We start from the raw sequence: 27,856 nt of genomic DNA on the forward strand, positions 1-27,856 counted from the left end.
TATATATATATATATATATATACATACATATATATATAAGTGGATATTATGTGTAGGCATAAAGGGGGAGAAACGGCCCTTGCCCACCAAACACTTAAAGTCTAAACAGGACAGAATTAAACAGACACTGACTTGATTGGAGGAAGATGGACCAATTCAATTATTATTTTTTAATTTTAGTGGTACTAAAAGAGCTATTAACTCTCATATGAACTCTTGTAATGGACAGTTCACAGTTACCCTGGACTGCTCACCATGGCAGTTCACTCATCATCTTTAAAAAAAAGAAAAAAATCACTATTGTGGTATAACTGACATCCAAAAAGCTAGATCTATTCAACGTATACAACTTTCTGAGCTTAGAGATATTTATACCCATGAAACCACTATCACAGTTTATTCCATAAACATATGGGACACATCCTAGTGTTTTCTTTCGCCCTCTTTTTTCCCTCCCTTTGTTTTATTTATTTTGCATTTTGGGTTTACATTTTTGCTCCTACATATGTGAATGTGTTTCACTCACGCTCCACAAAATCACCCCTGCCAATACCCCACAGTGTCCGTCCTTCAACATCTCCATTTACTATTGCATAAGTCTTTCAGATTTAGCATAAAGGGAAACTAACTAGGTCTCTAGTCTAATCAATGTGTCTCTTTTACTAGCATATTATGCTCCAGTATTTTCTGGAATGTGCCAAGATTTTCCATGTATCTGGGACTTTATATATGTTCTCCCTTCTGTTTTCAGTACGCTTTCCATATTTCTCTGCCTTAGTCAACTTTTATACATCCTGCAGATTGTTCAGATGTCCTTTCACTAGGAAGTATACCTTGACTCTCTAAATCCAAATTACATGACCCTTCTATGTGTTCTATAAAATCCTATGATCCCCCTAGTATAGCATTTTATTCCCAAAGAATGCAGGGCCAAACGGAATAGGTATAAAACAAGCAGAGATCTGAGCCCTTACTCCTAGCCAGAGCTGGCTATTTGGAGAGCCAGCCATTTCATTTGATAGTGCCTCCGTGCAGTGTCATTCCCAAAGAACCAAGTATCCTTCCTATTCTAGAGCTAAACCTTCCTGCTCTTCCCAAGTTCAATACCAATTAGAAACCAGAAGGCTTGGCTACAAATTCTGGCTGTCAATGACTAGGTAATTCCTTTTACCTATGTGAATAGATTTACCTCTAAGGTGCTTTGTTCAAACTGTGATTCTGTGAGTCTCATTTCTGGCCATAGGCTTCCACATCAGAATGAAGGAATGCCACCTTTTTCCCTCTACTAAAAATAATTACCTGTGTTTCCTGGTATGTCTCATCATCATCATCATCACAACTGTGTGCCAAGAGCATTACTGATTTCTGTTTCATGGTTAAAATACAAAAAAAAAAAAAAAAAAAAGTTCTAGTGATAACAGTTTCTTCTCTGATCTTTATTTCACACCTGCGCTCATTTAACAAACACATGTCAAGTATAAGATAACAAAAATAATTGGTTAGATAGCACAGGATAGCTATTTGGAGAGCCAGACAAATAAAAAAGTTTTAGCATATCCCTGCTTTCACCAGGAAAGATAAGTGTAACTTCATTTGCAATTAAGCACCAATAAGAAGAAATTACTTTCATACTGGTCACCAAAAAGACTTTTTCTAACAAAATCAACAGCTTAATAGCCCTGAGAATGATTTCCTAATCTTTCCAGTTTTTAAGTAAGGTATAATTATTGTCTAATCATCAAATGATATTAGGAAACATAGCAATGGTTGTTACATTAAGTGGCTGAGAAAGCCTAGGAACAATTTTAATAGATTATAGGGAACACACAAGCTATTAAAAAAAAATGAGTCAATAAAAAATTTAAAGCAATTTAAATTAACATCTATCAGTTTCTAAAAAGGAAAACGTTTTTCTAAAACTAATATAGTTTTGTTCTGCACAGATTAGACAATATCACCCAAAGACTGTTTCCCTAGTCAAGTGTTTTGTTACCCAAATAATTAAATTAAGAAGTGGTAATTTAACCTTTTCCTACATACCAAGCAAAAAGACCACTGATAAAAAATCACAGCTGAAAGGTCAGTTTTAGAATTGAGAGGTAGGTAATAGTATTTTTCCTTTACCAAAATCATGCTCATAGTAATGTACATTTTCAGAGTTACTTCAATGCAAATAAAGAGGCACATTAAAAAACTTACCAGGAGACTAAGATTTTGTTTCATTTTTTTTTTTTTTTTAAAGATTTATTTATTTGTACATACAGAACTGGGGTACAGGCCAGAGGCTCAGGGGCGGTGAGAGGCTTCACCAGAGGCAGAGTGGGGAGCAGAACAGGCAGATCGACGAAGTACACTGCTGAGGGGAGCAGCGGGCGGGTCAGGAGAGGTCTGCCTCGCCATGTGGTCTCCTCCGGGGCAGGAGGCAGGCGGGAATGGAACTCATGCGGAAGCAGCTTTAGATTCTCAGTGCAGTGCTTTAACCCGCTGCGCCACCAAGGAGGTCCCGATTTTGTTTCATTTTTTAAAAGGCAACTAATTGTCATTCACAAAAGCAATCGAAAGTACTCTTTCACAATTGATGATCAAATCTACAAATTCTAATAGAAGCATTAACCAGTAAAAGAAATACTGGGAAAACAAAAGGAACTGTAAAGCCAATGAGTAAAAATTTCAATCTGATTGATGCTTCCCCTGCATTCCTTCCTCCATCAAATCTACTAAAGAATACTCATGTTGTGTTGTCTAAAATATAATGTTACTACATCAAATGTTAAAATTTTAACATTTTGGCTATTCTAATTACCTCGCTGAATTCCTACATTATTTTTGTCCTGTTTTACAAGATGCTACTAATAAACTTGCTATTGCTACATGACAATATCACCCAAAGACCATTCCCTAGTCAAGTGTTTTGTTACCCAAGTAATTAAATTAAAAAGTGGTAATTTAACCTAGGGAAAGTTTTAGCATGACAAGCTCAGTCCAGATTATTTCACACAGTGGTCTGTGCACTTAGAACATGGCTCCATGCCTCCCAGTTAGTTTCCACTACCAGTAAAATTCATCACTCCCCAAAAAAACACAGAGCAGCATGAGGTACTGATTTCATAACTGCTATTACCAAACTGTATACATTTTCTGGGTACATAATTCATTTAATTCACTAATATAAAAAGGAAATGATCAAATCTCAATTGTTTCTAATAGGCTTTCAAATGGGGAAAAGGTACAAAAAGAAAAAAAAACACTCAAATCTATAGACAACATCAATTAATCCAAAAAATGTAATTAGAGTTGTCTTTCAACTTAACAAGCATTGAAAGCACTTATCCTTTTGTCTTTGTAGTCCTTGGAACTGCCTCTTGGAAAGCTGGAAGACATGCACATTCCAAAACATTGTGCCCTTTTGCAATTTCTCCTGTATGTTTTTGCAATTTCTCCTCTACGTTTATGCAATTTCTCCTCTACGTTTATTACCCAGATCTTTAAACGCTCAACTAGGAGCTAAACCAATTCAACTGTATGTATAAAATGTAAAATTGAAAATGCCAGAAAATCTATCTGACCTTTAAAGTGTAACATTTTCCACATTTAGGTAATACTAGAAAAACATTCTATTGTTTAAAGCAAAATCTTCATGTGTAATATTTCCAGCAAATATAAAAGCAAATACAGAACAAAGTACTTAAAAATCAACCATATTTTTAAATGAAAATTGCAATTAATTTTAAGCTACTACTTTTTTGTAGTGGTTACATTATCTCTTAAATAATCATAATCATATTAGTGCATTCTACTTTCCAAATCCAACCACTATCACAGTACCCCACTCACTTCCTGTGACTGCAGGTTAAGTCTCAGTGTTATCACTACAAGACCTGAGTCTTAGTGGCAGGGAGCTAACCTACATACAACACACATCTCTGCTCACCTGCTGCTCCCCTCAGTAGTGTATTGCAATACATCTCCCTGCTGTGCTTCCTAATCACTGGTGAATCCTCAAATATCCCATATCTCTGGCCAACACCCCAATTCTTCAATGCAAAAAAAAAAAAAAAATGAGACTTCCTGTGAAACAAAAACCACCCTTGATTAATCACCTCCAGGTGCTAGTTTCAACAGCATGCTTTTTAGCCAACCAGACTCCACACTCAGATACTTTAAACAAATTCAAAAATGTAGATAAATGGGCCCACCCCAGTGGCGCAGTGGGTTAAAGCATAAAACCACCTCTGCATGAGTTCAATCCCCGCCTGCCCTGCAGGTGATCCACATGGCACGGCAGACCTCTCCTGACCAGCCCGCTGCTCCCCTCAGCAGTGTACTTCACTGATCTGCCTGTTCTGCTCCCCACTCAGTTTCTAGTGAATCCTCTCACTGCCCCTACACCTCTGACCTATACCCCAGCTCTGTATGCATAAATAAATCTTTTTAAAAAAATGTAGATAATTGATATTACCATAGTATTAAATTTTGAGAATATATAGTCTTCTACCTATAGATCCCATCATACTTGTTAAAAATACATGATAGGCAAACTGATGCTATATATGGCAAACTATTCCCTGAGAGAAACACTTCAGATAAATCATTGCTCATATTTATTTAAATTCCAAAATCAAGTAGCAATCCTTGAGAATTTATTTTTCCCCTTTGACAAATCTGATGAAGTATTTTCAAAAGAAACTTTACTCGGGCTTCTTTTCCTGCTAGTGAAAGGAAAAGTAGCAAGACAAGTTAATTCAAAATCTACCTCCACCCCCTTTTAACTACTTTTTTTAAGATTTACTTATTTATGCATACAATAACTAGAGTACAAGCCAGAAGTGAAGGGGGTGAGGGAGTAAGAAGATCACCAGAGACAAAGTGGGGAGCAGAACAGGCGGATAGGCTGAAATACACTGCTGAGGCGAGCAGTGAGCAGGACAGGAGAGGTCTGCCACATCATGTGGGTCACCTCCCTGGCAAGGAATTGAACTCAGTGCTGCAGTGGCTGGGGATAACTTCTAGTGCTTCGCTTTAACCTGTTGAGTCACTAGGGAGGCCCTTAACTACTTATTTACCTATTGCCTGCAACACTTGAGAATTAGGTTAGGGAGAAAGACAGAGTCAAGGAAACAAGTGAATAATCCAATACCTGGCTGGAAGACAAATTCTGTCTTTAAAATTAAGTATGGTTCCTATCTACTCTGTGAATTCAGTTCATATTTCTTTAATGCAAAGATTGGATAAACAAGGTTACAGCATGAAGAGACAAAACAGTGAAGTATCAACAAAACAACTAAATTAGATACCTCACCTGTCACAGAGAAAAATCAATAAGGTCCAATGAATTTATATTGCACACTGATTTATTTAGGGGAAAAAAATGGAATACAGCGTTTTTAGCACTTTGTGTACTAAACATATTCTGCTCTGTTGGCTGGAAAAAAATCTTTAAAAGGGATGGTCTCTGGGCAGAGGGCAAAAGGATTGAGACTTACTACAATAGAAGCAGAACAAGATAAAAAAAAAAAGTTGGGTGGGGAGATTTACATTCCACATACAAAAGGATAAGGTAGGCTGACTTTACAGAGAAAAAGTAACTGACAATCCTGAAAATAGGCAAAAAAATTGGCAAGAAACAAAAGAGCAGGTGTATTAAAGTAGCCTCTCGAGTGACTACACCCAAGTCAGGGGTGAGACAAACACAAGTAAGAAAAATGCAAAAAACCTAAGCCCTTCTCATTCTGAGAGAAGCAGAATTCAACACCAAGAATATTAACATTGTTGTGCAACCAATCTCCAGAGCTCTTCATTTTGCAAACCTGAAACTTCAAACATTACAAATTAAACATCTCATCTCCTCCTACTTCCCAACACCTTTACTCATCATTCTGTCTGTAGAAACTTAACAACCTTAGGTACATAAGGTAAATGGAGTTGCACAGTAAGTCTTCTTGTGACTATTTTACTCAGCACAATGCCCTCGAGGCTCACCTATCCTATGGCATGTGTCAGAATTTCCTTCCCTTTTTTGAACTGATTAATACTTTACTGAATGTACATCAGACTGCACTTTATTCACCTATTCACCCATCCATAGAAGAACCCATTTTACTCCCATCTTTCGGTTCTTGTGAATAGTACTACTTCAAATATGCATTTCAGAAATCCTGCTTTCTACTCTTTTGGAAAAGTGGAATTGCTGAGTCATATACAATTGTTTTCAGTTTTGATGAACTCTTTTCCAAACCAGCTACATTATATTATATTCTAAAATGTACAAAGGTTCCAACTATTGCACATCCTCACCACCACTTATTTACACTGTTTTTTGGTTTTGTTTTGTTTTGTTTTTTAAATAATGGCCATCCTTGTGTTACATACTAGTTTCTCATTGTGGTTTTGGTTTGTTCTTCTCTAACAATTAAGTGATTTTAAGCTTTGTGTTCTTATCAGTCATTGGTATATCTTCTTGGAGAGGCATCAATTCAAATCTTTTACTCATTTTTTAATTGGATTATTTGTTCTGTTGTTGAGTTATAGATTTTACATACTCTAGAGAATAATCCCTTATCAGCGGTCTGCTTAATTTCTTTATTCCCTAATTTTTCAGTTTCCTAAATATAGCACAGACATATATTTTGAGTAAGGTATTCTTCCTTTTATTTCTGTGTATGTGTATAATACAAAATTCAAAGTATTCTTTTTTTTTCAAAAGTCAAAATATTCTTGGGCCCTCCTTGGTGGCTCAGCAGGTTAAAGTACAACACTAAGAAGCTAAGGCCAATTCATCATGAGTTTGATCCCCACCCCGGAGTTGATCCACATGGTACGACAGACCTCCTGGCCCCCCTCTGTCTCTGATGAATCCTCTCACTGCCCCTGTACTTCTGGCCTATACCCCAGTTCTGTATGCATAAATAAACAAATCTTTTTTAAAAAATCAAAATATTCTTAAATGAGCATTATTTCACATAAGTACTAGATCTGTAAGATAAATCTTTATAGTCAAAATAGATGTGTATCTTAAGGTTTTATTTTTCTTGTTCAATAATTCTATTATTGTATTGTCTTTACTTAAAATTTTCCACTAAAAAATGGTTTGGTGTATTAGCTCTCAGCAGCCCTCTTCTGAGCTCTGAGGAAGCTTGCCTTCTTCTGAGCTACCCATCTTTCTTCTGGGCAAGAGACATTTTGGGACAGCTCTACCTCTTCTTTTTAACTTCTTTCTTAGGCTTCTTCTCATATACTGGATTCTCTCGTATAGCAGTATGAGCTTTCTTATACATCTTCTCCATGACTAGTGTTACATTGTTCTTTATGTAATGAGAGAATTGTTTCTTACAAACATCTTCATCTTCCATAAAGTAACACACAAAATCTGCAACATTCTGGCCCATGATGTGATTCCAGTGTACTTTAGCATGGAATTCTTTACTTTCTGAATAACCAGGGATTCGTTTGGTACTGTGAGGAATAAACATGCCTCCATTCACAGCTCCCTTCATGGCCCCAAAAACCTTATTCCCTGTAGTAGTTCTGGCAAGTACAGCATCCAAATAGCAAGTAAAGGTACCTGGTTGACCATCAATGCTTTCCTGTTGTATTCATCTCCAGTCACCTCTACTTGGCCTTCATAGATCTTGTTCATTCCAAACCTAGGGAGAAGCCTGTACGCCAGAAGCAGGCCAGTACAATATGCTGCAGAATAATTTGTCAGACCAACCTTCATATCATACTTGAGGAGTTCATGAGCATAAGCTCGTATCATATTTCCTTCTGTACGGGCATAAGCAATCTGACAAATGATATCTCTGTTGGTTACACGAGTTATCATCCTGTATTTGAGTGTGATGAACATATTCTTATTCTAGATTACCAAGTGTTTTCGAGCATAGTAATCAGTTTTGCCCTCTATCCTTCTAAATTTCACTTGAAATAAGCCTTATTCTTGACAACATTTACAAACCCCATTTTGCAGTGCAGATTGAGACTTGCCAGAGAAATGCAGGTTGTATTTTAAGTTTTAATAACTATTTCCAAATTGATCTCAGTAAAAGTTAGACAGTTTACAATCTCATTAGCAATGATGACACTATTTTCCTGTGCTCTCAATATCAAATTGTTTTTAAAACCTGTTTTGTCATCATTTGGCAAGTTTTATTTAATGAGGGGCTTAACTGAAGTTTTATTTTGCATTTCTCTTATGAACTATCTTCATATCTGTGTGTTTATTGGTCTTTTCCCCCATTAAATTAAATATATTGTCTCTCATCATCTTTATACAACCATTTAGACAAAGTAAAAAACTACTGATGATAAAAGATCAGAGTTGACATTCTAAACTTTATTGTCATTATCATAAAATCCAAGAAAGACAAACTGGACTTCAACTTTGTGCCACCCAAATAATTTGTCTAATTCCCCCATTTAAAAAAGAAAAAGGGATCGTATCTCTTTTTTATTCTACTTTCAGGATCAGTATGCCCAGTTTTATTTCACAAAATGTAAGGGTCACTGAATATCAGTACATTTAACCTGGGCCATACGAGCTTAATTGTAGGAAGGGAATAATATCATGTCTCTCATCAACCTAGCCCAATTCTCGAAATTGAAATTTTATTTGGTTGCTACAAAGGAAAGTTTTCCAAACACATTTTAAAAGTGAAAAAATATTCTGCACACTTTTCTAGAACATTTATTAAATTTTCTTCTCTGTAGTCTCAATATTATAAGTAGGAATTATCTGTATTCTTCCTAATTTGGTGATGACAACTCCTTTCCACTTCCTACTCATTAAGGAGTAGTACTCAAACAGTAAATTTTGCATCTTTTGCCACTGAATACTCCATCATAGTGTCTTTAGCACTATGATATATTTTGAAAATAACAGAAGTAGTGGTTAAATTAGTAGAGTTACAAAACAGATGGAATTACAATAGATCAAAGACATCAATGGTGCTGACAGAATAACTATTACAGTTTTATCTTAAACTCTGCATCATCAGGCATTCTCCAACTTAAAAGTGTGATAGTTTTCTATAATTGTAATCTGTTAATATGGCGCTGACCTTTCCTCTAAGTATTTTAAACTAGCAGACATTTTGAGTGAAACTAGAATTACATTTAATGTATCACCAGCCTCACAATGTCTATTCTGTAAGACTATCTTTATTCTCTTCCCCTAAAATCTTTCTAACTAGCTCTACCTTGCTCTAGCCGCTTCTATCATCCTAGAATACAGACACTAGTCAGAAGAGCTTCAGAATCTTTTCTTTCCTTACCATAAACAGGAAATAATGTGTCTCTGACTTGATAACAGAATGGGGCAATATAATTCATGTGTTTGGAAGGAGGACTAATATCTCAAGCTGACAACTTGGTAATAAATATGATTAGTAGACAAGCAAACAAGCAGAATATCCCAAGTTATATACCTTTCATAAGAAGAAACAAGCAGACTTAATCAGTGTGACATATTCAGATAAAAAAGGTAGTCATTTTTCTCAGATACAACTAAGTAAAAGATTTTCAACAGTATCACAGTCTTAAAAGCATTATTTCCCTTATTACTTTTATACCAAACAAAAAATATTAAAAAGTTGACGAAAGTAATATATTTTAACTAATTAACCAATAATCGGTTATTAATTTATAACCAATTTTCATCAGTTCATTATTTATGAGGGAAAATGTGCATAGAATTCTTACAAACAGCTAATATAGCCTTCAAGAATAACCTATGAAGTACATGTTATTTCCATTTCTCCAAAAAGAAAATGATGTTCAGAAACAAAAAGTCATGTTCACATTACAGATGGTAGATCTTGTATTTGAATGAAAGTTTTCAAAACTCTCTCCCATATTTTCATCTAGAATCTCACCTAGAACTTTGTCCTTAACATCTAGAGTATGTACTTAATGCCCACATGTTTTAAGTTTTAACATATAATGTAATGCCTTCAGTGCTAACATCAGTCATATATATCAGACATTTCTGAAATGATTACTCTTCACATATGTTGCCATCACCCATAAGTTCAGACTACACTACTCCTCTTAACCAAGAACCATAAAAACACAAGCTAATTAGTTTCAAACTACCCTTACATAATAATAATGACTAAACAGTTATTATTCAACAAAATAAAATAACAATTATTTAGTTACTTAAGCCTGACACTAATAAAACCCTTATTGAAGCCATTATTAAACAAACAGTTCTTGGAAAAATACCAAAATGCTTTATAAATAGCCTGTTATATTAAGCAAGCTAAAAATTTATGGCAAAAAGGCTACATACTCTGATTCCAACTACATGACATTTTAGAAGAGCAAACAATGGAGATAGTAAAATGACCATAGTCACCAGGGGTTGGGGCAAGAGGAATGAATAGCAAAGAGCAGTGGATTTCTTTTTTTTTTTAAAGATTTACTTATTTGTGCACACAGAACTGGGGTAAGGCCAGAGGCTCAGGGGCAGTGAGAGGCTTCACCAGAGACAGAGTGGGGAACAGAACAGGTAGATAGACAAAGTTCACTGCTGAGGGGAGCAGCGGGAGGGTCAGGAGAGGTCTGCCACGCCATGTGGCCACCTCTGGGGCAGGCGGGAATCCAACTCATGCGGAAGCAGCTGTTAGATTCTCAGTGCTGTGTTTTAACCCGCTGCGCCACCAGGGAGGGCCCGAGCAGTGGATTTTTTTTAAGGCATTGAAATTACTCCGAATTACGTAATGGTAGACACAGGTCATTGTACATCTGATCAAACCCATAGAATGTACATAGCCAAAGGTGTACCCTAATGTAAATTGTGGACTTAAGAGGATAATGTGTCGAGGTAGCAGCATAAATTATAACAAAAATACCTTTCTGGTGGGTGATGTTAAGAGTAAGATTAAGATAAGATTATGATGTAGCAGGACAGTGGCTGAGTGCAAGTGGAAAATCTCTGCGCTTTCTACTCAATTTTGTTGTGAATTTAAATCTGCTCTAAAAAATTAAGTCTATTCTAAAAATTACCTGTGGCAATTCTATTTTTTTCCTACCAAATGTTTTATATGTCCATTATTAGTGATCCTTATTCATCGACCATAACCATCAGTGAAACCCTTCTTTCCACAGTCGAAGTTTCTTGAAATGCCTGTTCTGTTCCTTATAGCTGCTCATCCTGTAGTATAACACTGATAGACTAAGTTGAAAGCAAGGAGAAAATTAGGTACTGACAACAGACAGGAAGAGCTGACAGAGGTCAAGGAAGTAAAGAATTCCTAAAGTAGGGAGTCAGCAGAAAAATCCCTAAGAGAGAGTGGAAAAGAGAAAAGAATTCTGAGATTATCTGAATTTATTGATCTATGTGAAACTCATATGAAATTAAATTACCCTAAAATGAAAAACATGGTATTATTACAAACATTTCCCTTCTTTTAAAAAATGTCTTTATTGTACATGATTCCAAAACTGAAACTGACAATGAGTTTACAAGGCATACTCCAGCTACAAGCAAGATGATTTCTCAAAAGTTAATGTAAATGCTACAAACATTTTTTAACAGATATATAAAAGTGTTTTTAAGTCAAAGAGCCACTACAAAAACCTAGCTCTTAGAATAAACTTTTGGATACACTTATGAAGATTAAATATTTTTATTTATTAAATAGAAGAAATATGTACACCTTTTTCTTCTGCCTATTCTTAATTTAAAAAGTCAAGGGGCAAGCCCTCCCTGGTGGCACAACAGGTTAGGATACAGCACTGCAAGCTGACCGCAGCCACTTCAGTTTGATTTCCATCCCCGCCCTGGAGGTGATCTACATGGCATAGCAGACCTCTCCTGACCCGCCTCCTGCTCCCCTCAGCAGTACACTTCATCGATCTGCCTGTTCTGCTCCCCACTCTCACTCTGGTGAATCCTCTTGCCTCCGTTGCCCCTTTGGCTTGTACCCCAGTTCTGTATGCATAAATAAGTAAATCTTTAAAAAAAAAGAAAGGCCAAGGGGCTTCCCTGGTGGCACAAGGAGTTAAAGTGCAGCACTGTGAAGCTCTCCACAGCCACTGCAGCACGAATTCCATCCCCAGGTCAGGGAGGTGACCCATATGGCACAAGAAGCCTCTTCTGTCTCACCCACTGCTTCCCCTCAGCAGTGTACTTCAGTCAATCCACCTTTTCTGTTCTGCATTCTGTCTCTGGCAAATCCTCTCAATCCCCAAATCTCTGGCCTGTACCCCAGTTCTTGGATGCATAAATAAATCTTTTAAAAAAACTGTTTTTTTAGAGTTTATTTTTACATCATTTTGCACATTTTTTTCCATCTCGATTGTAATCCCCGCGACAAAACTGCTTTTAAAAAAAATGTAAGTTAAAAAATGCATTACCAAATGAAAATATAATTACTGAATTACAAAAGTAAACAAATGAGATTTTCAGACAGTAATAACTGTGGGATATGTGTGTGTATATGTGTATGTGTGTGCATGCTTGATTATTGCCTGCTTTTCTTTTTAAGATTTATTTAATTTTATGCAAACAAAAATGGGGCAGGGTGACAGAATTAACCAGAGACAGTAGGGAGCAGAACAGGCAGATCTACTGAAATACACTGCTGAGGGGGCACTGGGTGAGTCAGAAGTCTGCCGTGCCATGGGAGTCAGCTCCATGGCTAGGGAGGGAACCCATGCTACAGTGGTGGCAACAGATACCTTCCGTGTGTTGAGACTTAAGCCATTGTTGAGACTCCACCAGCCTGGAGGCCCCTTGCTTTTCTTTATTGTATTTGTCATTAAGGAGGCTAGGCTAAGCAACTCAGGCCCAAATGTGAAATAGTTATAAGAGGCTCTAGTGGCAAATTAAACTCATAAAATAGGATTAAAGATGATGCTGGCAGGACTCACCACCACCAGCACTGGAGCACAAAACAAACCTTAGCATCTAAAATTTCAAGAAAAGCACAAAGGCTAGTGTCTACCAATGATCCAATTCAGTTAGCAAATACTTAATATCATGAAATGTCAAAGGTGCTGGTGAACTGGAGAGTCAGACCTCTCCTGTCTGGTCCACTGCTCTGCTCAGGAATGTATTTCAGTCAATCTGCCTATTCTGCTCCCCACTCTGTCTCTGGTGAATCCTGTCACCCCACACCTCTGGCCGATACCCCAGTTCTGTATGAATGGATAAATGAATCTTTAAAAATAAATAAATAAAACCCAAAAGCTTCCCTATGCCAAATATAAGTTATCACTGTCTCTGGTAGCCAATCATTCAAGATGGTTCCCAGTGATTCTTGCCTAGGTTCTGTGTGTAATACCCTCCCACAGCCAGCCAGGGCCAGCCAGTAAAACCAACAGAAGACATCAGGAATACACTATGTGACTTCCAAAGACAAGTTATGAAAGCTGTGGCAGTTTCCAAGTCTTCTTGATTGTACTCTGGGGAAGCCAGTTTCATGGTGTGAGGACAGTCACATGAAAAACCCCTCAAGGAGAGGAACCAACTTCCCAGCCCTAACAGTCAGCCCAACTGCCCTCCACCAGCTATACCTCCAGCTGACATTGAACAGCAACCTCATGAGACAGCCAGCACCACCCAACAGTGGCCCACAACTACCCTGAGATAATTAATAATGACTGTTTCCAGTAACTATGTTTTTGATATGTTGTGAAGTAACAGAGAACTAACACATCCCAACTTTACATATGAGCCTCAGAGAAGCTGACTTAACTGCTCCCAGTAGGAGTGAATAGAGAAACCAAGTCTGGAACCCAGTCTCTTGGTTTTAGGTTCAGTGTCATTGTCATTAAGCACAATCACTTATCAAGTAAAGTAAGTTATAATGCCATAAGGATAATCATTCCTATGTGGCTATAGCACTAACACTAATATACCAGGCTTCCCACACTAGAGACACAGCATAGGTCCTGATACTTGACAAGGTGGCACTTGCAATATGAATGAATTGTGGTACTCCATGGTATTTTGTTATCTTCTGCAAGATTTTTTGTTATCTTCTGCAAGACTTTTTTTACAGTAAAGATCTTAAAAATTAAAACCTTACACATTAATTGCATTTTTAAGCTAAACAATTACATTATTGACACTGAGAACATGTATATACTTTACAGTCATTATTCGGTCACAATATTCTAATCAGGATAACCATTTATGTAACTTTAAACAGAATTAATTAGTCACACTGCTGACTGTTTAATGATTTGCTTTTTTGTTTGTTGTTTTAGGTTTCAATTTTATATTACTTAAATTGGGTGAGATATATCATCAAAAAAGCTCATGATGGTTAAAGCTTAAATTTCAATTCATAAAATGGTCCCTATTTGCAGGACAAGGTGGCTGGCTCTTGGCCTAACTAGTCCAGAGAGAGTTAAAAGCACATATCACTATTAATCACTGTTACACCACACCTACATGTTACTCTACCTTCCTACATACATACCACCACAATCCTTTAAAGTCAGTACAAGGAATAATGAACTTCAAAAAGTAATTTAACTAAGGACACGGCTATTAAAAGACCCAGTCACAAGGATTTAACCTACAATGTTAGCTCCAAATCCCAGATGGTTTCCTTTTACACTGTTTTAGCTTAGTGACTCTCGGCCCTGAATGCCATTAGTATACCTGGGCACGTTGAAAAAAATATCAGCACCCCAGAAATTCTGTTTGGCCATCTAATGAAAATAAATTAGCATAAAGTTTTCAAGAAAATGGAGAAATTTGTATCTCTCTGTGAAAGCTGAAGCATCCTTATCCCTAAGAACTCCCTGAAAGGCAAAGATCCATCAAACCATAGGAAACATAAAAGAAGAAATGGGAAACTTAAGCCCATTCTATTGCAATCATGGGGTCAGCAGAGAATATTTTACTCCTGATTCCACTCCCTGAATCTCACCTCCACATACCTTAACCCCACTTCAGATTTAAGTAAACACCTTCTTTGTGAAACTTTCAGGGTCACCCAAATACAGAGGTCCTTTTTAAGTCCATCTTTTCTTGAACTCTGTCTATAAAAGGACATTTTGCACAAGCCATTTATTTACATATCCATCTCTCTCATCTCTCTCTCATCCTTCTCATCTTAAATATCTTTGCATCCAGGGCCTTGTAGATAGCAGATATTATTGTCTGCTGATCAAATGATTTTTTGTTTGTGGTTTGTATATATATATATATATATATATATATTTACATCATTCTTCATTCTGTACATTTTTTTCATCTCAGTTGTAATCCCTGTGAACTTCCTACCACCAATTCACCCATGTGCCATTGATGGGGGAAAATAGAAAATCTGAAGGAGCCATCACAAGGTTAAAACCTGACTCATGAAAAGGAGGTGGGGGCAGAAAGAACTAACATTACCATTAACCCAGTCATAGAGACTACTCTATCAGACTCAGACTCCTGTATCGGACTGCTATAGGGAATGTTGACAGCACAAAACTGAGGGTAAAGATGCAGAGATTGGGCCCACTTTGAGATCTCCAGTCCCTTCAGGATTCCACAGTCCAAAATCAGCAGCAAACAGGCCACTCCACAAAGGAGTAAGCCCCTCCCAGAGAGAAAAGGACTCTACCAGGGCAGTCTCTGCACCAGCATGGGGCAGCAGTCCTCTGGCCACCACTGCCTATGCAAGTGTTTCTCTCCACCAACTCTCTCCCTCTGCAGGGCAGCCGCCTCCTGCCTGCCCATGACCTGTACCTAGCAGGACTTCTCTGCACTGACCTCCCTCAGCTAAGGCAGCTCTCCTAAGGTCACCTGCCTGCAACCACGAAGATCTCTTTCTCTGCCTTCCGGGGCAGCTCTGCCTGTCCACTGTGCCTATGCAAGAGTCCTTTACTCCTCTGTCCTTTTCCCTAATAAACCTGCCAGGGGAACTCGCTGCGTGCTGCTGAAAGGGGAGGTCTGGTGAAACCTTTCCTAGAGTGCACCCGAGGACCCCACACTAACTTCAAAAGCAGCATTACCATCACCTTTGTCCCTGGTTATTTCCCCTTAGATTCCTAGTAGACACTCCTTTGAAATTTTTCAACTATTACATTAAAAGGGGGCCTTTTATCTCACAACTTAATTAGGTGAAAGAACAATGTATGCAAAAAAAAAAAAGGCTACATATGTTGAGAGGGAGACAGCAGGGAAACTTTGGTCAAGAAAGAATAAAGTAAAAATGGGACATTAAGAGGGTGAAGACAGACATAAAATTGTTAAGGGAGGATTAGGCAAACAAAGCTATAACCTGACTTTCATTCTAAGAAAGTGTTAAAAATGAAAGAACAGTGATTAATAGTCAGATATCTATGTTTCCAGAACTTTGGCAAATTTGTACTGAAGACCAATGAAGTCAGAATCTCAGAGAGACCCGAGATATATATGCAGCTACTCCCTCGCCGCCTCAGCTCCTGCTCGTGCAGCAGTTGCATTCTGCCCACTCCAGTGAAACATGACATCCAACAGCTATCTTACTATCTTCATCATCCTAGGTAATTCAGAGCTTTAAATTTTAACGGGCTCTACTTCTTGAAACTCTGCCGAAGACTGAAAAGGTTCACTTACTTTTCTCTCAGTCCTCTTCAGCATCCTTAAGGCCTTCTTTTCTTTGGTTTGTCTCTAAAATGTCAATATTCTCTAAGGCTTACTTTTAGCCCTTTTCGCTTCTCTTTCTATACAGTTACTCTAAGTACTTTTATCTTTACCCATACCTTCAACTACTCTCCATATGGTAAGCAGTCAGAAATTGTACATCCAGCCTCCACATCTCTGCAATGCTCCAAGATTCTATATCTAACTGCCTTCCAGATGCCTCCAATTCACCAACGACATGCCCTATAAGCATATTAAACACATCCCCCCTCAGACACGCTTCTTCTTTCTTCACCCTCACTAACCAGAAACCTGGAGTCATCCTAGCCTCTTCACTCTCCCATTGCTTATATATTTGAATAGTTACAAAGACCAACCAATGTTCCCTCCTCCTAAATAAATTTTCTGACCCATTTTCACTTCTATTCCCACTATTTCCAGCCCTGACTGAACATTCAATGTGCTTTTAGCCATGCACAATCTGTTCTGGACTCCTATCTTGCCACACACCCCCTCCTAGCATACTGCTTTGACAGTGATTTTTTCAGTCACTCACTCCGCAGTGGCTCCCTACCATACATGACACAGGAAGTGCACCATACTTTCACTCCTAACTTTGCCCTTCTCAGGCTAAAATAACAATCTCTATATAGTACCCACTATGCTCACATGATGCCATATAACTACTCATGCTATTTCCACCTGAAAATGCTCCTGACTTCTCATCAACCTGCCCACTCCTGCTTCGCTTTGAAGATTCAACTCAAGCATAGCCATTGCTGGCATTCCCATCAAGGAGTAGGGCTTTGGCTAGGCTTCCTCTGCACTTACGTATATCTCCATCATGGCAAATAGCACATGATATTCTAGTTATTAAGATGTCTATTGTCGTCCTAGTCTACTAGTTCCTTCATTAATCAAGGACAGTGACTTTTCATCCTTGTATCTTAAACAAATAGCTCGATGCAAGTAGTACACGGTTAAAAAAAAAAAAATGTTAGTGAAAGGGAAAAAATTCACCTGGACTTTGAGTATAGAAAAGAAAAAAAGTAAGATCTTAAGGAACTATAAGCCTCTACTATTGAGGCCCCACCCATTAAAAAAAAATTCATGGCTATTCAGATAGTATCAAATGACAAATTAAAAAGCATTAATCATTAGACTAGGTAAGCAATAAGAGGCAAGAGTGTCCAATGGAGCAGCTGGCAAATGATTACAGAGAAGCCAGAGGTAAAGGTGGTTCTATGAGTCAAGTAATTCATGGACCTAAGTTCATGTACCAAACAAAAGTTTGGCACCTTCCTCTCTCAGTTCAACAATCCTCCTCTTTGCCATTATAATCCATACCCCTTTCCCACTCCCCCCACTAAATGACAGATTCAATGAGCTATCATTCCCCTCAGCTGGAACCATGAGTCCTTATGGCTAAAGGGTTAGCTTGGATTATAAGTGAGAAAAAGGGTCTTTATTCTTAGGAAAAAGATCTAAAGGAAAGAAAATGAAACTAGTATTTTATACCATTTATTATGCTAACTTACAAATACTCACTGTATCTCACAGTAATCATGAAGAATTGCCCCATGAGGACTTCATATTCAAGTTCACATAGCTAAGCAATGACAGTCTGTCCCAGAATGCAGGAATGACAGCCAGAGAATTTCTATACCCCCGAGTACTTCAAAATGAGATGGTACATGATCCAGTCATTTTTGGTTAGGACTCAGAATTCATAATTCTCCAAAACACAACTATAAATGTTGGTTAGAATTGATAGTGCCACTAATAAATAATGAATACACAATGAGTAGAAAAAGAGTGGAGTATTGCCCTAGAAAACAATATTGTACTTGTTATTTTATTCAACATGACCAAAAAAAAATGAACCTGAAATTAAATTGTTGGGTTCTTAAGAGAGGCTTTTGCTTTAAGAATATTTTTCACCCAGAAAAAAAAAAAAATCACCAAGGATAAAAGCTTAACAATGATGGGCCCTCCCTGGTGGCGCAGCAGGTTAAAGAGCAGCACTGAGAATCTGAAGCCACTTCCGCAGGAGTTCGATTCCCGCCTGCCCCGGAGGAGACTACATGGCGAGCCAGACCTCTCCTGACCCGCCCGCTGCTCCCCTCAGCAGTGTACTTCGTCGATCTGCCTGTTCTGCTCCCCACTCTGTCTCTGGTGAAGCCTCTCACCGCCCCTGAGCCTCTGGCCTGTACCCCAGTTCTGTATGCACAAATAAATAAATAAATCTTTAAAAAAAAAAAAAAAAAGCTTAACAATGACACTAGAAGACACCTGTAAGCAATGTAGTAATCTGACCAGGTGTTCAATTACAGTGTGCTATGATTTGAATACAACATCATACTAAATCCTACAAACCAGAGCTTATGACAGAAATGCCATAAACTACAGGGGTATAGCTAATATGCCTATAATCTACTGACAAAACACACTCCTTAGCAAAGTGAAACCGGATGTCTGGTGTGAAATCAGATGTCTGTGGATTTGTCTGTCTTGGCTTCCATAGAAGTATTAGATACACTAAACACACAGTTTAGCTGTATATTAAACCCACAACTTGGCAAACTCATGACATTTTGGACATGAAGCATCAGCATTTTTATTGTAATTCTTATAAACCAAGACGTTTCTGAAATAGAAATCCTAAGTTTAAGCACTCAGCTAAATGTGATAGTATGTCTTTCTCACTTTGGGAACAATGTCAGAGCATTTTAAACACATTACAGAAACTCTTTTCCTTCATTTTCCAAACTGACACTCCTTAGGCAGGGTTGTGGAATGATTTAATAGGAGAAATCTGAGCCACATAGGTTGTCAATTCTTATACCAGAAATTCTAGAATCAGATATAAAATGTGATATTGACACCAATACTCAGAGGCTCAGCACCTTTAAGAAGCACTTGATAACTTTCCACAATCAAGTGGAAGATCAAAAGAAAATGGTAGGTGACCAGATAGAGAAATAGGGAAGGAAATCCGCAGTTAGTATCTCTATGCTAGGTCCTGTTTTTTATGCATTCTTTTTAATATAAATCATTGTTCTGATTTGAAAGAAGTTCAGGATTAAAGAAATTTTAACTAGCCCAAAGTGGCAGCTAACAAAAAGTAAGAGTCAGGATTTAAGTCCATGTCTAAAATATTATATACTTCATCTTTAAGATTTGGAGTGAAACAAGGAGCAGGGATAAATAACCAAAAATATAATAATTTTAACAAATAATAAGAGATGTACACATACACACACATACATATATAAAATGTTCCATGTATGTAACAAAAAGTTGAAGTAAACACAAATTACAGTGAGTTGAGAGTGTATTCATAGGAGTTTCACCTACCTTTTATATCCCTCTAAGAGTCAATTTTAAGTAACTCCTTACACCTTTTATAAACTTTATAACCAGAAAAGATACCTTTTTTCACATTAACAAAAAAACAAGATTAAATGTACAGAAATCTATGCAAGTGATGGTCTAGTATTTATTGTCCTGCATATATCAACTTCAATACTCTCCATGTTTTCTAGTCTTGAGCTGCTTTTATGAAACACTACAATAATTATCTTCATCAAATTATTAAACTGATAGCTTTATTACATGGGAAAATGACTATAACCTTTATTAGAGGACAGAAATCACCATGTTCAGTCATTATTGAAAGTCTTACTACAGAAAGGCCAAAACATAACACTTTTCTTCCTCAACACTGTACAGAACTACAGGCCACTAATATCAACAATATAGGGAGGATGGGTTACAATAACAATTTTTTTAAGCCACAGAAAACTGTCGCCAGGCCTGTTCCAAAACAGCCATTTCCAACAGTCTCATTCTCACTATCCCAATGAATCAAAGTGCTCAGCACTTTACTGGGGGAAAGATAAGTATATATCTGCTAAATCAATGAGTAAACCTTTCATCAATAAATTATTTTCTTTCTGGTTTTCACACATTAAACTATGTGGTCATCTGCAACTTGTACATGGTAAGAAAGCAGGTTCAAAGAACCGCAAAGTCAAGATGTCCCTAGAGGATAATTCTAGTTTTCCTATGCAGTATCCAAGAACGTGTTCTACTATTTTCTTGCTTGTAACTAACGTGTTCACAAACTTCTGAGACAAGATATACTACATTTAGCCCCTGTAAAGAGGAAGGGGAGTGCAGTGTCAGGGAAGACATGGGGCAGAAATCCAAGAAGAACCAATGTAAGAGACCACACCTAAAAATCACTGTCAACTACAGCTGTTCAGCAGTTTTTTAGAAGTGGATACAATGTTGGTGGTGTATAGGTATCTGTCAAAATATCTTCCTCTCTCTATAAATTTGAGACAATACTCAAGGAACTTCACGGCATGACAGTGCTATTAACTTTATGCCTAAAGGGTTTTTTCTGAGTCCCCTAGGCAAGATCCTTTGGAGGGATTCCTGTTCGTTATCAAGCTGGGCCACCATTAATACTAGTCTATGAAATGAATCCAAGCTAGCTGACGGATATGGCCCCTCTGGAGGCACAAGTACCAGAACAGTCCAAGTCAACAAAAAGGTGAAGGGTAATGAGTTTTCTGCCTGGTCAACTGGCTAAAAGGAACAGATGCCAACTGTCCATCTCCCAGCCTCCTCCAGGATGGAGGTGGGCTGGAAGGACTAGGGCTTGAGGTCTGCCTGTGTGACCCGTGGGTGGGCTCAGGCTCCTAAGGCAGTGGCTGACAGGCCCCAAGCGCCCAAAGGGGCAGCTCTGGATCTAGACTCTCCCTGACTCAGTCTCTCACTCTGGCTCTCAGGAGTGCCCCGGCTCGGTCCACCCCTGACCATTCCTTACTTACCCTTTCTCCCGTGCTTCCTCGGTGAGAAGGGGTAAGTGGTTATTTTGTGCCCTTGCCCAATTTGGCCAAAACCCTAAAAGTGAAAATGACAGACATGTGTTTTAAAACCCTGGGGTTCGAACCTAGGCACTCCCGCCACTGCCCAACGCCTCCAGCCAGCGGCTGTACCCACGGCGCTCCCTCTGGCCAGGGCTGGGGTCCCCCTTTGAGGTGGGCGAGATGAGGGAACGCTCTGGGGGCGCCAGCTCGACAGGGAGGAACGCATCGGCCCCGAGCCCAGTCGGCTCTGCCGCTAGACGTAGGTTTCCCACCCGGCCCGCCGAGAGGAGGAGGCTGTGGAGGCTGAGGAGGCAGGAGCAGTGAGCGCCACAGCCGCGCGGGCCTCAGATAAACACGCGCACGCAACATGCTCGCCACCAGCTCCGGCCGAGGAGCCCTCCGCCTCCCAGAGACGCCGGCCCCGCCTGGGGCCGACTCCCCTGAAAGGACCCAAGTCCAGGGGTCCACCGAGATCGGAGGCAGAGCGCCCGCCCATCCCCCACTGCCACACAGCCCCACGGCCCCCCACCGCCCCACGGCGCCCGCCCTCCGCACCCGGTTTGCCGTTCAGCCAGGGGAAGTCCCCGCGCAGGCTCCGCCCTTTGCCGGCGGCAAGCCCCGCCCCTGCCCCCAGCGCGCGGGAGCCCGCGAAGCTCCGCCCCCACCCCTGCGCCTGTCGCGGCTGAGCTCAAAACCTGGCCTAGATCAAGTCTGCAACGGATCAAAATGACACTTTTAGCAAGTCATAGTTGGGGACACATTCTCAAGCGCAGCACCTTACGAATGGCCAAGAGAGCAAGCAATAGCTGAAAATTTATGAAAATGTGCCTCCCCTCTTTTCACTGGTCGGCAAAAGCATCCCAGCAGGGAGAATGGCAAAGCTCCTTGTGAACTCTCCCCCCACTGGACACCCCTTAATTATTGTGTGTTTGTGTGTGTGTGTGTGTTTCCCTTTACGGAAGAAAGCTATTCACTTTTGCTGTTTTTAGGCAACACAAAAGGAATAATCCGGCCCTCCCTGGTGGCGCAGCGAGTTAAAGCACAGCACTAGGAGGCTTAAGCCACTTCCGCAAGAGTTCGATCCCCGCCTGCCCCGAAGGAGCTAAACATGGCTAGGCAGATGTCTCCTGACCAGCCCGCCGCTCCCCTCAGCGGTGTACTTAGTTGATCTGCCTGTTCTGCTCCCCACTCTGTCTCTGGTGAATCCTCTCACCCTCCGCATCTCTGGCCTGTACCCCAGCTCTATACGTATGAATTAAAAAAAAGGAATAATCCTGGTTTTCTTTGAAGAATCTGGAATTTCATGCCTAAGCCTCCAGTGATTCAAGCTCTAAACAGGGTTCTCATTACCTACAAAGAAAGTGAACCCAGACTTACCAGACAGACATAAACTATTTCTATCTCTTTTTAAAAACTCTTCCCGCCCCTCCCTGGTGGCAAAAGGGGTTAAAGTGCAACACTATGAATCTATCAGCAGCCAATGCCACTGCAGCTGGAGTTGGATTCCATCAGCCAGGGAGGTGACCCACATGGTGTGGCAGAACTCTCCTGACCTGCTTGCTGTTCCCCTCAACAGTGTATGTCAGTCGGTCTGCCTGTTCTGCTCCCCACTCTGCCTCTGAATTCTCTCATGCCCTGTACCCCAACTCTGAATGCATAAATTAAACACATCTTTAAAATAAAATAAAACCTCTTCCCCCGACTATGCTTCTTATTATGTCTGTCCTTACTATCTTTCAGAATATTGACAAACTAGTCTGCTTCTTCCAATCGTTTACTACAAGCATGAATTCCAGGTGCTCTCCTACTTTGGTTTAAAATAAATTCTAAAGGTTTAAGAACCTACTCGAAGACTTAATAACTGATAACTGGACCTGTTAACTGGAACTCCTAGAGTCTACCGAAGACAATAAATTGCTCCCCTGTGAATGGAAAATGTGCCAGTTTGGGTTTGTTTTTGTTTTGTTTTGTTTTGTTTCTATACTTGTCACTGAAATAATTACTGCAGAGTAACCTCTTTTCTGCTGTGGTTAAGGTTTTAATTTCAAAGCCCTAACTGAAAGGAACCACCCTCATCAAGTAGCAGTGGGACCATCTTTGTAAATGAAACTGGGCTCTATTGGCACTGTCACCCCAAATTAAATAGATGGAGTTTCTGGCCACTTGCAATTGATAGTCTGGGATAGAATGTGCATGGGTAAACAATAAAGGCAGGCATGTGTGACTTCTTCGCTTTTAATAGGAGGCAAATAAACTACTGAGAGTTGCTAAATCTGACATGACTTTGTGACTAAATAGCAAATGCACTTAGAAAGAAGCTGAGCTAATATGAAAAGGTTACATGCTATGTGATTCCACACATCACATTCTAAAACTATGGAGAAGGTTAAAAGATCTGTAGTTGCCAAGTTTTAGTAGAAAGTGAGGAAAGAACAGGCAAAGCACAGATTTTTAAGGTAGTGAAAATCTCAATGATACTATCAGGGTGATACATGTGGTTATACAGAATGTACAACACCAAGAATGAACCCTGGTTCTAACAAATGTGCCACTTTGGTGCAAAGAAGTTGATGGTGGGGGAGGATGAGCAAGTATGAGGTCAAGAGTATGTAGGAACTCTATATTTTCTGCTCAATTTTGCTGTAAACTGAAAATGTTTTAAAATAGACTGTTAAAAATAATGTGGTAGTAAATCTTCAGACATCCCATTTTCTTCAATTTCATCAATTAAATTCTAATTGAATATTTGGCTTATGTGTACAATTAGAACATGAGGGTTTTTTATATTGGAGTAGCCTTCCATGTATCATTAAAATAATCAGGGAGAAAATGAATAAGGCACAACATTAAATTATGGCAGGACATTATGTCTAATACTCAACATGACCTCTAAACAAAATTAACTCGAAATAATGTTTATAAATTCTATGAATACATTTTTTAAATCTATTCATATCCATACATACTTACAATTAGAAAACAAACTGCAAGATATTGTAAAGTAAAAGTTCTCAAACATTTTGGTCTCATCATCATTTTACATTCTTAAAAATGATAAACAACTTTAAAGAACTTTTTGTGAGGGCTGTCAATGTTCTTTCATATTTATTATTAAAAATTAAAATAAAAAAAAATTAAAATAGGGGTCTCCCCTAGTGGTGAAAAGGGCTAAGTGTCAACACTATGAATTAGCAGCCACTACAGCATGAGTTCAATCCCCAGCCAGGGAGGTGACCCACATGGCGCAGCAGACCGCTCCTGTCTCGCCCAGCTGCTCCCTCAGCAGTGTACTTCTTCAATCTGCCTGTTCTGCTCCCCACTCCACCTCTAGTGTATGCTCTTACCACCCTGTACCTCTGGCTCTTGCATGCAAAAACAAATAAATCTTTAAATAAGTAAATACAATGGGGGAAATTACATTTAAAAATCATTTTAAAAATAATTTACCCATTAGTTATTACCATAAATTTTGTGTAATTAGTTTTTTTTAAAAAGTGAGAGGTGGTCTTTTAAATTTTTTTTGTAAAATCTCTTTACTATCTGATTGAAGAGACAGCTGAATTCTCACATTCTGTTTCTATATTCAGTCTGTTGTAATATGTTGTTATAGCAAATATAACAAAGAAATCTGGCCTTCATACAAGTTTGTATTGAAAAAGGGAAGAACTTGCAAACTCTGTAAAAGAATCTGAGTAAACTGTAAGGGTCCTGAGACCTTTCTTTGAGAATTGATATTAAAGAGCACTTTTCATTTCATGTTTTTCAATATCATATATTCCCTCACCAATCTGCTAACATCTGAAATTAAAAATCTTCACTTATTCAAAAGTAAGCCTCAAATTTGACAGCTCATATCAAACCAACACATTTCTAAAAATTTTTCAAAGCTTTTTCTACAGCAACTCTGATGAAATTGATTAAATACATATGAAAACATTTGAGATTCATTTATATTCTTCATTTCAAACATTTTGGGAAATTCTGAATATAAATTGTGCTATCTGGAAAAACAGAATATTGGCATAAAGTTATTAAAATTATTTTAGGTATATTTATGATGAATGGTGTATATCTTTTTTTATATAAGTAATTTAAAAGTGGGCTTAAAACAAAACAAATTACAATTTTATTTATTACATAAACAAATACAAGTTTCTAAAGTTGCAGCCTTGAAATAAAACATTAGAGATACAAGCTGTTGTTTTAACTACAAATAAAATATAAATGATCATTTTGGGCCTTTTAATGCAATTTCCACTATAAGAAACCAGAGCTATTTTAAAGAATGTCTGACTACAGGTCTAGGGCAGGATATATTCAAGAGGAACATGAAATAGCTGTCCCCCAAGGCAAGGAACCCATTCATAACAAATTATTATATCGAAAGGCCACAGAAACCAAAATCAAGGAATATCTTTGGCCAATGATGGGAAAATTTGAGCATTGAAAAAGATAACAGATGTAGCTATCTGAAGCATATTGCATACATTAAAACCTATGAGCTCTTAAAAATGTTTCAAAGGGGGAAGTCTGAAAGAAAAAATAAAACAATCCATACCACTACTGCAAGGAACTAGGGCACAAACTCCTTATTGTAAAGTTGTCAATTAAATGAGAGATTAGAATTTTCACTGTCTTTCCTATTTAAGTTGTATCTCAGAAAGTAAATCATTGCCAAGGGGAAGTTTTAGATATAAATAGTGAAAGAAATTATAGAACTGGGAAACAACCAGTTAGCCATCCTTTATGAGATGATAGTTTGATGCCTGATCACCAGTTGATGAAATATTAGAAGATCCACGAGTACTTTGCAATGGAAGGCAGGATGCTATTATCAAAGCCTTTACACTGTAAGGGCCATTGTAAAAGGAGTGCCAGATATTGTGTGCTTCCTGATCTAGAGCCCTCTGAAGCAGTCAGCACATCTAAGTGTTATGCCTGAATGGGATGCGCTACCCAAAAAAAAAAAAGCCAGCCACACCACTGTAAACACAGAGAAAATTTTATGCAAACTCAAGCTTGGGCCTTACCTCACACCAGAGGCAAGTGGGTGGTAAGAAGGGCCCAGAACAAAGGGAAGAGCAGATTATATAGTCCCTTTTTGGCACTCAGGCCTTGGGACAAAGGGGTAGCTAGTGATTGGCTGGGCTGACCTTTACATGGATTCCTAAATATGGTGAGGTTGGCTTTCCACCACTGCAATTGGCACCGTACATCTTATCTATACAGGATGCACAAGAATGCAGGTTCCACCCAGGGGGGAGTAAAAGTTTCCCCTGGAATGGCAGTTTTAAAAACATGGCGCTGATTATGTTCTTCACTAAGAAGTGTGTTACCAAAATAAAACAAAGACAAAAATAGAATCTAAGCAAGATGTGAGGACCGACTTCCCCTTTGTAGGTTCACAGCAACACAAGGGTTAGCAGAACAAGCTCACTGACACCATAAAGAAGGAAACAGATAAATCTAGAATGTGTGACACTCTGTAAGACAACTGATACAGTCTCCTAGAAAATTAATAAACTGATACTGAAACCAAAGTCAAGGTGTGAATCTTGTATGAGTCTGGATTCAAACATCACAACATTGAAGATTTTTAAGGCTAACTGTGTAACAAAACAACTGGCCTGGGAATAGACAATGCCAAAGAAGTATTTTATCATTGTTATTTTATTATCCTACAATGTTATTATTATACATTGTGTTTATGGAGGGAAATGTCCATCATCTTTGCAAAGACATTTCTGAAGCATGTTGAAACTCAGGCCATCCCATCTGGGATTTGCTTTAAAGTAGTTGAATCAAAAGGGAAAAGAAAGAAGAAAAGGAGGTAGATAACAAAAGTAGGTCATTATGAAATCTAGATGATAAGTGTATAGGAGTTCATTGTACTTTTCCCTTAAGTTAGTATTTATTCAAAATTTTTATAATAAACATTTAAAAATTGATGTAACTGTTGTAGCCCAGATTTCCTAGTGGCAGGGAGAATGTGTTCATGCTAAAATGTTATTGGGGAGTAGGGCCAGAGACCCTCAGAAAAGAATGAGGGGAATGGGGAGGTGAGGTAGGAACAAAAGAAAGGGAAATGCACACTGTAATATGTCACAAGCCAGTGATTCTTCACAGAATGTACGTATACACACACACACACACACACACACACACAGTTGGCTGCATGGCCATACAGGATATTTCCACTTCACAGGGAATCACAGGGTATCCCCCTTGCAGGAGGAGAAAGGACAGTTTTTTTTACTCGATTCTTCCAGCTGCTTGTCTTTCATTCATTCACATCTATTCCACAATGCATAAGAGTTCCTGTCTCCTTTTTTGTAGAGGTTGCTGAAGAAGGCAGCCCTCACCTGCCCCAAAAAAACTACCCTTCCTCCCTCCCTTCCCACAA

At 38.7% G+C, this 27,856-nt stretch overlaps 1 protein-coding gene and 1 pseudogene across 3 annotated transcripts in view; both read right to left on the reverse strand.

The window, feature by feature from the left end:
- IMMP2L (IMP2 inner mitochondrial membrane peptidase-like (S. cerevisiae)) overlaps positions 1-22,057 on the reverse strand; it is a 729,327-nt gene extending 707,270 nt beyond the window's left edge. For 2 of the 3 annotated variants that reach the window (XM_012721038.1, XM_004676950.2), the window contains exons 1-2: positions 22,009-22,057; positions 21,415-21,487 (exon numbers count right to left, since the gene is read on the reverse strand). The gene's annotated coding sequence lies outside the window, so the exon portion shown is untranslated. Of the gene's footprint in view, positions 1-21,414; positions 21,488-21,582; positions 21,651-22,008 lie in introns of those variants that run through there. The other variant, XM_012721037.1, reaches the window with a different exon arrangement.
- On the reverse strand, positions 7,096-7,959 carry LOC101620759 (annotated as a pseudogene).
- Positions 22,058-27,856: the final 5,799 nt, after the last annotated feature.

Source organism: Condylura cristata, unplaced genomic scaffold, assembly GCF_000260355.1.
Source record: "Condylura cristata isolate star-nosed mole 26May11 unplaced genomic scaffold, ConCri1.0 scaffold00005, whole genome shotgun sequence".
NCBI lineage: Eukaryota > Metazoa > Chordata > Mammalia > Eulipotyphla > Talpidae > Condylura > Condylura cristata.